Here is a 12,007-nt window from a genome sequence, read left to right on the forward strand (position 1 = left end):
CTGGCTTGAAATAGTTTGAAACCTTAACCGTGGATTTAAACAAAAACACGCTTTAAGAACTACCCCGTCCTGAAGGGCTAAATTGAAACGCTGACTCAAGCTTGGAACCCTAATTGGAAACCTTAACTTAAAATCAAACCCGAGTTTGAAATCCTAATTGAAAAAAAAAAAACCTACCCGTCTTAAAACCCTAATTGAAAAAAAGATCCCCGTCAGTTGAAACCCTAATTTAAAAGCCTAACTTTGGCTTCAAATGCTAATTTTCAAAAGCCAAACCGTTGCTTGAAAGCAAAACCCTAATTTAAAACCCTAACACGTCTGCAGACACACACAAAAAAAAGGCATTATCTCACGTGGATCACGAATCCGTACTTTCATTGGCACACCCCGCAGTAGAGGGGGAGGAGTGTTCGGTAGCTCATTTGCACGAGACGTGACCGAGCCGCGAAACCAGCTGATCGGATCTGGAGGGTGATTAGGGCGTTGACTGATTGTCATTTAGGGATAGACCGATAATCGCCGATCATCAACGATGATATTCGGGAATCGGCCCTTTGTTCCTCTTTCTTTTTTTTTGTAATCATACAGCTGATAAGAGATCAATTTAAAAGGGATCCACTTTAGAGAACTATGAACTTATTCAAATTATTTTCCCTTTTACTGAAAACGAATATCGGATGTCGGCCTCCTTGACTACTAATAAACGGTAAAAACGTATCGGTCGATCTCAAATTGTTCCAATGCCTGGGAACTGTTTCACGTTGCGACGTGTCTCCTTTGAAAAGCCCAAATAAACCGCGATCCTCCCACGCCAAACTTATTTGCTGACCAGTTCGCCCTCCCCTCAAGCGCTACCAGCAAAGTCAAATTGGCAATTACCGGCGGCCGCCGACCGCCGCCCGCCTCCGTCTTGTTTACCGCCGTAAATCGGGCCTCGCCTGATCGACCTGCAGCATGTCATCTGGAGCGTGGCGCGAATATTCGTGCCGGCGAGAACGTGCGCAACGTTCACGCGTCCCAAGAATCACACGCGAGCCTTGCTTCATCAAATGTGTCCATTTGTTGTCGGGGAACCTCTGGAGAAGGCGCTCTCGTTAGCCTGAGATTCGTCTGCTCAACCATGCTGCACTAAACGCACAGACGCGTGAATTCGTTGGATGAAACTCGAGACTCATTTTTTGTATTGTTATTAAAAGAAGATCATATGAGAAAATATTTACAATTCAAAATTCAAAGCAAATTGGGTTTTTTTTCGGTGTATTTTTCATTTCCTTAAAAAGAAGGCAAACTATTGATGAAAACAAAAGAACCGATAGAAATGAATAGACGAAAAGAACTATAGCACTGGAGTATTCAAACAGAAGTACTCAGCATCACGCAAGTTGCGGTATGTTTCATAGCAGTGCTGACATGTCGAAGTGTACCTAATGAAGTGTCCGGTTACTTTTGGGCTGGCATCACAGGGAGTGAGTGAGGTGATGACAATGGCAAAATAAGAAGTGCAAAAATAGCGGGAGTTCCATCGCGCGCTGCAAAAATAATACAATACCTTTGAAGCTTTTGCTGCTACGGCTATGAGGGGAGAAGAACTCATGTAGTGGCCAGCACCATGCCCTAAGACAAAGACCAAACCAGAGACCAAGTCTGCCGTCTTCAAAAATATGAGGGTTCCGTCCCATGGTGCAAACAAAAAAAATGTCTATGAAGGAAGAAAAACTCATGGAGTGGCCAGTCCCACTACCATCCCCTAAAATGAAGATCATGCACCCAACCTCTGCAAATGATGTGGTCTTCCATCCGACACTACGAAAAAAACACATCATTGAAGCTTTAGTTGCTATGGCTATAGAAGGAAAAAAACTCATGCTGTGGCCACCACCCTCCCCTGACACAAAGACCCAACCAAAGATGGTTAGTTAGTGAGTTAACTGAAGTGAAGGCATCAAAATGTGGTCTGTAAAATATGTGGACTTCCATCCCACATTGCAGAAAATACAAATGAAGCTGTTGCTACTCAAGGGGTGAAGGGAGAAAAACTCCTGGTGTGGCCGCAACCATCCCCTGACACAAAGACCACGCTCTGGACCTTTTTCATCGGAAACCCTAAACTGAGACCCTAGTCCTGGCTTGAAACCATAACTCTATCTTGAAACCCTAATCCGTGACCCTAACCGTCTTGAAAGGCTCATTTGAAATGCTAATATTAAATCTTAACTCTGGCTCGAAACGCTAACCCTGCCTTGAAACCCTAATTTGAAAACCTAACCCTGTTTTGAAACCCTAATTTCAAACCCTAACTTAAAAGTTTAGCTCTTTTCAACCCTAACCCTGTCTTGAAACCCTAACCCCCTCACGTTAATCCCAAATTTAAAAGAAAACCACCACCGTGGAAGCTGAGGCTGCCATGGGTACAAGGGGGGTGTGGGCGGGGGTGGGGGGCACTGCTGAAACCACCCCTGGCTGCTGATCCCCCAAACCGCTTGAGGTCATTCCAAAGCTCATCCGTCTTACTTATGCTGCAGTCACAACGACTACCCTCACACTCACACACACACACACACACACACGCACACACGCGCGCGCGCACACTACTGTACTGTATGCGGCAGAATACTAAAGAAGCTCAATAGCGCGAGGCCACTCCCACAGGTCATGGGGTCAAATGGAGCGGTGAGGAAACATTACAATGTCTTTCGAGTGTGTGTGTGACGGAAACAGCAGGCAACTGAAGTGTGACCGCGGGACGCTTTCAATACCCACCAGATGAAAACTCTGGGGGGGGGGGGAAGAAGAATCCCAATAAGTGAAGGATGCCGATTGAGCCCGATTCGGGCTTCGAAAGCCTAATTTTAAAGCCGAAACAAAGCTCGGAACACTCGCTTGAATCCCAACGCTGGCTTGAAATCCTCATTCATAAACCTAAGCCCGACTTGAAACTAACCAAGGCTTGTAAGCCGATATAGAAAGACAAACTCTGCCATGAAAGCATACTTTGAAACCTCGACCCGTGACTTGAGGCCCAAATTTGAAACCTCGTTTCTCAGGGGGACGCATTTTGCCAAACCGACACTTTCTAGGACTTTCTAGGATGTAATATCGTCGTTATGGTGCCTCAGTGAACATGTGAAACATGAATCCAAATCATCCACCCATTCCTGAGTTCCAGACGTTTTTCTGCCGAGAGGCCCGAAATCGGCTCATTGGAATTTCTCGAGCTTATCGACATCACCGGCCAAGAGCTCCGCCTACCTCTCCGCTCCCGAGACATAATAAAGACGAGCGCTCTCACAGGCTGAGGCGACCGATCGGAGAAAAACGGGGCGGTCTTAGCCAAAGATGAACAAAGAGGATACAAAACTGGGTCAAACAGAAGTAGCTGACAGAGAGAGCTTTTCCGGACACTCGTATGACAAAAGCAAGGTGTTTTGAGAAAGGAAATTGACATTTACACTAAGTCACTTGATGGAGGTCGAAATAAGCAAAATGTAAAAGAAAAAAGAAAAAGAAAACCACTAAACAGCCCCTCGTGTCGTGTCCTGGTGGTCCTCGTTGTCCCGTCAATTTGTTTGTATTTCGTCCTTTCAGTCAGTGTCGCTGCATTGTCGTTTGTCAAATGTCGTTGGTCATAGCCTGTGTTTCCATATCCATATCCATAATTAGTGGTCGGTGTTTTGTTTCTTCGTCACTTTGATGATGGATTTTGAGACTTTGTTAAGTGAGTATTTAGGATTTCCATGTACTTTGTTTGCTATCTTTGTTTTTGTAAAGAAACCCACATGGGGCATGAAAGCCAAATTTGAAAGCCTCGTTCGAAGCGCTAACTCTGTCGCTGGGTCTTGAAGTCCTTCGCTTGTTCATTGAAAGGTTTTTGTCCAAACATTCATTGAAAAACCTTGCTGACGGCCTCCGGCTGTGAAAAAAGAAAGAAAAAAGCTCAGGTTGGAGTGGAGCTCGTCATTAGCTCAAACACTGGCAGGCATCGTGAAGGCAACATCTGCCTTTTGCACACCCTCCAACAACAGTGCCGGTGGGGGGCCTGTGTGGAGGACCACCACTCCCCCCGGCATGAATAACAATCTGTACCTGCAGGTAATTAATGGGACACACGGTGTCCACGGTGCAACGTCGTCAAGCGAAGCTATCGGTGCGCACACGCACACAGAAACACACACATTAACAAGCATTGATTCGGAGTGGTAGCGCACGCAACTATGTGTTATGCGCAGTACACCTTTTGTCGCATCGTCTCCACGAAAGCCAACTCTGCTATATAAAGTCTATTCTGCACCGAAGACCATCCCAATGCATGCATGCTGTACGTTCTCACACCGTCTTCGTCGATAACAGGGGGGAACTCTACTTTTGGGAAACGTGCGAATTTGAAACCCCAACCCTCGCTTGAAACATGACTTTGAAACCCTAACCCAGGCTCGTAACCCTAGGTCAAAACTCTGCTGTGAACCTTAAACCCTAACTCTGTCATTACACCCTAACTGGGAACCCGAACTCTATCTCGACACAGCAAATGTGGCTTGAATCACTACTTCGACCCCCGAAGCCTACCCTGAAACCTTTCGTTTGAAACCCTTACTCCAGCACAAAAGCCAGCACACACGTTTTCTCAGAGCCGATACGTACGGCGCGAAAGGCGCGTCTATTCGCGACGTCAAGAAACATCAGAGGTATGGCGGGCGACACCAAAAGGAAGAGGCGTACGGAATAAGAAGGGACGGCACATGAAAATGTAGGATGGCTCCTCGGCAGGGAGTCAAGACAGACCCTTCAAAAAAAAAAAAAGAGAAATGAAATAAGGTTGAAAAACTGCAGCAGGTAAACAGCTCCGTGCATCGGGTCCCCCCCGTCGGGATGCAAGCTGTGTTATGACTTTAACGGCTGCTAAATAATGCAAGCAGCCAGAAGACACACAATAAAAGGGAACAAATATCCTCGAAGCCAAAGTGAGAGGCTTCACTCACCAAAAGGGGGGGGGGGGGCAAGTTTGAAAAGGAAAATTAGGCGAAACCCTTATGAACATGTTTTCCCTGTTAAACAAACACACATGGTTCTGGAAATCAAATGGTTGTATGAACATTAGCATCAATGCTCAAATGCTAGCATCATGAAGGAGACGTTTGCCTTAGTTCTCGAGAAATAATCTTCAGAATGTCCTTTTTACGTTTGAACCAACCTTTTTGTTGTGCCATTTTTGTCATGTGAACGTTCAAAACCAAACTTGAACGAGTCAGCTGGCGAATTACTCGGCATGGCTAACTAGGCTCCATCCTAGCAGTGAAGTTATACATAAGAATGGGCGACTTATTCAACAATGCGTCAATGATGGTCACACACAATTTCAAGTCGTTTAACAAGCGCACTCACGCGCTTTGTCGTTTTTCATGGGAAAGCTCTGACGCTACCCTCGCCAGAATTCCTTTCGTTACAGGGGTGACGCAATGCAGAGCGTATCATCGAAAGGACCGGACCGTTGAAATGGAGTAAGTAAGTAAGTAAGGCAGCTCCACGCCGAGTCTGTTGAGTTCATCAACTGATCCGAGGAGCCTGAGGCAGCTGACAGCAGGCGTGCGAGACGAACCGCCAGAAGAAGGTGCGGGGGATCTATCATCGAGGCTTCGCCACAATAAATAAGAGGAACGCAAGCTAGGTTGCAGGTGTTGGAATGTGTGAGAGTTTCACGGCAAGTCATCAAACATGACTGCCAAGCCGTAGCTACGACTTTCACGACCCATCGGTTGAGTCTGCCCTTGTCAGGTTTGGTGGTGATTCGGTGGATTCCCTGGAAGTTCCACCGCCGAAATGCCTCTCATAGCGTTGGCTTCCGTCATGGAATGGAAAAACCCGTGTGTTCCACGGTACAGCTTTTGACTGTGTATCCATTTTTGTGCGTCCTGTCATGATGAACGCGGGTGCCGGATTTCGTGTCAGTTGGATAAACTGGTGCGCGTCGCCCATATTTTCGTACTGACCCATACGCTAAATGTGTAAAAAACAAACCGTTCTTAAAGACCAAACGCAACTGTATTGCTCTTTCGAGTTAAATATAACCGAATTGTGGTTCTTACTCGTGCAACCCCTGAAAATGAGCCAAATTCACCCACAAAAACGACACCTCCACGCATTTCACGTCATAGCTCTTTTTGCCAAGCGGTATTCCAAGTAGTTCATCTTCACGCGAAGTGCAGCACTCTCGATTTACGTAACACTCTATCTCCATGTGGAACTTCCCCGAGAAGTCTTAAGCTGCCGTCTTTTGATCGGCGAATTTACTTTCCCGGCATCTGCCTCTCCGCGCGCCACGCTCGTCTCGGCAGCGATCCTCGGTGTGTGCATTGCGCTGTATGACAAATTGGCATTCGACTTGAAGAGGGGCAACGTGGCGATGTGGAAAAGTGCTGCAATTATCAAAGTTCACATTGTAAGGCGTTCTTACTGAGTGATGCTCACGCTAAGATTTCCCATGTATGCTATTGAGCGTCAGATTGCATTCTCAATTCATATAACATATCAGTAAATGCATGTCTCAACCTTCACACGTTTGGGGAAAATGTCGTATACGAATGCTGAGACAAACATCAACGCGAAGGTTTTTTGGGTTTTTTTTGCGTACTCGTGGAAAGCGAAGTACGTGTGACGTCACAGTGAAAAGGTCTCTGGTCCGAGTGTGTCGCAACATTCCCTCACGGGGAATAGAAACTCGCAGTCACACATGCTAATCCGCTTTCACGCCGTGTCTACCTGCCAGGAAGCACGCTCTGGAGTCCCCGCAGACCTGACTAATTGACTCGCCGGCGCGGGTGACCGACACGCCGTTTCCAGACCGTAATGATAGCGTGTCATGATGGCGACGAGCCGGCGGCGTCATGCCCCCCGACCTCGCGGTCGGGGGGCCCGGGGGCTCCGCGGAGGGAGACGGCGGCCGACGGACGGGCGGCCTTTTCAATCAAAGATGGTGGTAGAAACAATAAAAGAGGAATCAATCGGCGTCAGCCCGCGGGCATCTTTCTCTGTCATTCCGAGCCTTGACAAGGTGCTATTGTTGCTACAAAATGGCATCCGTGGCAGAGTTCCAAGGCCAAATCCACTGCTGACCGAAAAGAACAGGAAAAAAAATCATAAATAATAATAATAATAATAATAATAATCTGAATGAGCCCAAAGACTTTTGGGAGAATATAATATGGATTGATGAAATGAGAGTTGAGCTTTTTGGAAGGTGTGTGTCTTGTTACATCTGGAGCAAATGTAGCACAGCGTTTGAGAAAAAGAACATCATCCCAACTGTCAACTGTCACTGGTGGTGGTAGTGTGATGGTCTTGGGCTGCTTTTCTCCTTCAGGACCTGGACAACTTGCTGTGATTGATGGAATCATAAATTCTGCTCTTTAACAGAAAATCCTAAAGGAGAATGTTCAGCCATCAGTTTGTGACTCAAGCTGAAGCGCCCTTGGGTTCTGCAGCAGGATAACGATCCAAAACACACCAGCGAGTCAGATTCTGAATGGCCTAAAAAAACCAAAATGAAGGGTTTGGAGTGGCCTAGTCAAAGTCCAAACTTGAATCCGAGTGAAAGGCTGTTCATGTTGGAAAACACTCCATTTTGGTTGAATTCAAACAATTCTGCAAGAAAGAGTGGGCCAAAATATCTCTCCAGAGATGGGAAAGACTCATTGGCAGCTCCACAAAATGCTTGATTTCAGTTGTTGCTGCTGACGATGGTCCAACCAGTTCTAAGGTTTAGGGGGCCACTCGAGCGGCTCCAACTACCGGAGACAAATTCCTTGTGTGTTTTTGGACGTACTTGGCAAATAAAGATGATTCTGATTCTGATTCTGATTCTGATTCTGCTTACTTTTTCACACAAGGCCAGGTAGCTCTGAATAGTTGTTTTTTTCAACATTTCAAAACTGCATTTTATGTTTACTTTGGTTATCTGTCTGATATTTACGTTTGTTTGAGGATCTTAAACATTAAAGTGGGTGAGCATAATTACACAAAATGTCTTGCTTTTCATCACTTTTAGAAAATCCAACACTGACCCAGGGGCGTTATTGCCCTCCCTGAGAAACAACCAGGAAAGGAGGGTGAACATGAACTTTTGTTAGTGAGCAGGATTACACAAAAGGTTTTGATTTCTTACACTTGAATAATTAAACCCGCCCCGGGTCAAATTGACCCAAGAACGTTATTGCTCTAACAGTAAAACGAACAGAACAAATAAAGTTTTGCATTGTTAGTTTGCAGGATTATAAAACATGTTTTGCTTTTTGACACCATTTAATAATTAAACATTTGACGCTGTTTCCTGAGAAACAAATGTAATAGGTGGCTTACAGACTCTGAGCACTTGAGGCATAGACTAATATTCATGTCTTACTCAGCGTCTGCCTGCTGCCCTATTTTTTTTTTTTTTTTTTTTTACCCAAATATTCACTAATCTTGTTAGATGGAAATCTATCAATGTTCCGCCTTTCGGCTAGCACGCACAAACTTGGCGAGTCGTTGCCGATAAGCCCCCCCCCTCCGCGCGCTGCGGCCCCCCCACGCGGTCCCAAATGTGCCGTGAAGGCACATCAGCACAGCCTCTCTCCGGATTAGAGGAGCTTTAGCCGGACGACCGGGCAGCGACGTGTGACCGCACCTTGGCTCGCTAAAGTGGCATTCTGCTTCGATTTCCCTCAATTGTCCTCTGGACTCGGGTTCGGGGGGTGCTTACATTTTCGCTGCCTCGATCCAATTTTGTGACTTCCATTCTGGATATGGTCGTGGTAAAGCCCATTAAACATAGGGTCAAATTCTTCAACTCACTTCACAAAAAGCAACAGTTTGGCAAATGGGGATTTTGTTTTTTTTTTCATTCAAAAAAAAAAAAAAAAAAAGCCTTCAAGCTAGTTCAAGCTTACTGTCAAACTAAACATCAAACAAAAACAATTACACGTTGCATATTTATAAAAGCCAAACTATGTTGCCTTGAGAATGGGCCCTGGTGCTCTCTAGCTTAATGCTAACATAATGAAAAATGCCATTGACATGCTAACTGTTAGTTAGCATCGATAGCATAACCTTTAACGCAATGGATATTTGAACACCAAAGGTGGAACAACACGTAGACTAATAATATTATACAATACAGTAATCCCCCGTCCATCGCTAGGGTTATGTTCCAGACCACCCCCCGCAATAAGTGAAATAAATACCCCATTTAAACACACAATAGGCGTGTTTTTATAGCACTCAGGGCACTTGAAAAACGTTTTAAGGTCTTTAACTCCAAACAATACATTGAGAGAGAGCACGAGCAATGGATAACAAAAAAATATTTTACAAACAGTATAAAAAAAGCGCAACATCCGCAATACAGTGACGCACGAGCACTGTGAGACTCACAGGCGTATATTCTTGATCCTCTTTGTAAAACGACTAATATTCAAAGTCTATTCTTCGTTTTGCGTCTGCGTGAAGTTTACGCTTTGCGAAGACAGCTCAGATGAAGACCTTAAACTAAAGCCACTGAACTCTTCATTTGTTTGTGATCGCGAGGTTTGAAGAGCTCGCGTGCTTGCGTGTGCGGCTCGCTCCGCTCCCTCCTCGTTCGAGCAATAGTAACCCTAAATACACCTCGTCTTCCCCTATCGCTCATGTGCAAGTAAATGCACCTCATGAAAACGCCCGCCCGTTGTAGTGACACTGACTAGAGAGTCGAAATATTAGGTAGAGGTGCGAGGATATGAACATCTTCAAACATCTTCCCCCCCCCCCCCCCCCGCCCTGCTACACTCGTGGGAAAGTTTCAGCACCACGGAGAGCGCTCGGAGCGACCTGCCTATCAAGGCGCGCAATCCGCCTTGAAAGTGCGTTAAAAATGATAATAATTGTTTTTTAAAATTTTTATTTTTTTTTAAAAAGCACTCACCTGAGTCACGTGTCCAAAACGCACCGCGTCTGCTCCTCCTCTTCACAAAGCGAGCTCATCCATTTTTTGGTTGTTTTTTCTCTCAGCCAAAAAGCACAACAGGGAACGAGATAACGATGAGGACGGAGGATAAGGACGCGCAATCTTGGAGCGGATCTCCCCTCACGCGCCGTTCCAGGACGTATCCTTCCTCAAAAGGGAGCGAAATGACATCAAAAGAAAGAAGGGAGAGGAGAAAGGTATCCGGCGCTGCGCGTGGCACCGGCGGCGGACGGGGCGCCGAGTGCCGAGCAGCGCCACAAGCCCAACTCGCGCGTCGGCCGCCCTGCGGGGGAGCGCCAGCGTCGCGGCGCCTGCAGGGTCCTAAAGCGGGAAAGCAGCGACTGCCGCCACGCTGCTCGACCCTCCAAAAGACGACGACTGCGCCAGAGTGTTGAATAGAATATGCGACGTGTCATTAACACGAGCCACGTGATCTCACCGGTATGTAATTAGCGATCCAATGAAATAAACATCAAGCTCGCTCGTCCCTCGTAGAAATACGCGACATAAATGCACGCGCGTGGAAATTCAATTGCGAAGTCGTTCTTCTACAATTACTAATGGCGGCCGTTCAAGTCGCCATCGAAAAAAGGAGGCAGCCGTTTTTCAACCAATGAAAACAGTTTGCAGCCGTTTTAATTTAAAAAAAATAAATAAATGAATAAAATAACAGACCAGACCCCCCCGCCACCCCCCCCACAAAAAAAATAAAAATAAACATCGTAATCGCTTTTAGAGGCCACAGGATGGCGGCAAAGGACTACTTTTGTCCAAATAAAGCTCCTCAAATCACTTCAACTTGTTTTCTTGGCCACAAGACACACACACACACATTGTTGATGAAAAACTGAAGCAAAATATTCAAAAAAGAATCTGGGGTTGTTTTATAAAATGATTCAAACATAATTTGCATTCAAAACGTAGTTTATTATTATATCGGGTATGGATTTTCAAGATTTTAGTGGTCCTGCTCCTTTGACATCCAATTAGGCTTTACGTGGCCCTGAACCGTAAGGACTGACACCCCTGCGGTCTTATATTAGGCTTTGAAGACAGGGTTAAGGTTAAAGAAACTATTTCAATGCGAAGTGTGATTTTGTGTGTGTGCTATAGAGCATGTGACGAGCTGATGTCGTGAGGACACTTTCATTGAAATTCACCTGAGGGGGGGGGGCCGCGTTGAAAACTGAAGAGTCAGCTGTTGAACTTGATAATCACGCGCGAGCGCCTCCGCGTGCGACTCGCTCATCGCATCAAAGCAGGGACGAGACGCGCCCGAAGGTCAACATCAATCAGTAAAAACCAAAAAAGCGCGATGGATGCATAATCCTCAGGACGGCGAGCCGTGTACAGAAGACGCTCGAGTTCTTCATCTGGGGGGGGGGGGCGGAGATTCAATGTTGACCCGATCAGGAAGGCAAAACAAATATATAAAAATAAACTGGCTCGCTGGCGCCCCCTACAATGTGTTAAACCTGAAAGCCGTTCCGCCGAGCAACGGGAAATTTGGTAGACATGTCTATGATACTTAGACGCACACAAAAAAAAAAGTCTCGAGAAGCCACTGCCGAAGATGCGCAAGCAGTCAGGCACTTTAAGACAAATGCTATATACATTTCCAGGGGTTCTACGAACAATCTTGCAAAAGAGATTTTGTCTGATTTCTACCAAATTTGAACCACGCATACCGCACATCATTTCCGTTTCGGTTATCGTGTGTGAGCGGAGCAGGACGGCGAATTTGGATGATTCGCTCCGCAAGATCAGACCCTGACCAAATGTCGTCCAACCCTTAAAATAGTCATAGTCGCCCCCTGCTGTCCGAAATGTGTAGATGCAACAACACCCCTCCCGGCGCTCCGATTTGGCACGTCCCCCCGACGTGCGTGAGGGTGCGATTTTATTTCTTTGTTTCCTTTACGTTCACGAGCTGTTATCTGCATTGCGACATACACTTCACAGACGCCTGATAAAGATGAGGAAATGTCTGCTTTTTTTTGGGGGGGGGGGGTCGTTAATGATACCTTGCAGGAATAC

The 12,007-nt window shown here is 46.1% G+C and overlaps 1 protein-coding gene across 2 annotated transcripts in view; it reads right to left on the reverse strand.

Moving 5' to 3' along the window:
* Positions 1 to 10,169, reverse strand: part of robo1 (roundabout, axon guidance receptor, homolog 1 (Drosophila)) — a 231,538-nt gene extending 221,369 nt beyond the window's left edge. Inside the window, exon 1 of one of the 2 annotated variants that reach the window (XM_061781148.1) lies at positions 9,929 to 10,169. The gene's annotated coding sequence lies outside the window, so the exon portion shown is untranslated. The remainder of the gene's footprint in view (positions 1 to 9,928) is intronic. The other variant, XM_061781149.1, reaches the window with a different exon arrangement.
* Between the last annotated feature and the right edge of the window lie 1,838 nt (positions 10,170 to 12,007).

Source organism: Phyllopteryx taeniolatus, chromosome 8, assembly GCF_024500385.1.
Source record: "Phyllopteryx taeniolatus isolate TA_2022b chromosome 8, UOR_Ptae_1.2, whole genome shotgun sequence".
Classification (NCBI taxonomy): domain Eukaryota; kingdom Metazoa; phylum Chordata; class Actinopteri; order Syngnathiformes; family Syngnathidae; genus Phyllopteryx; species Phyllopteryx taeniolatus.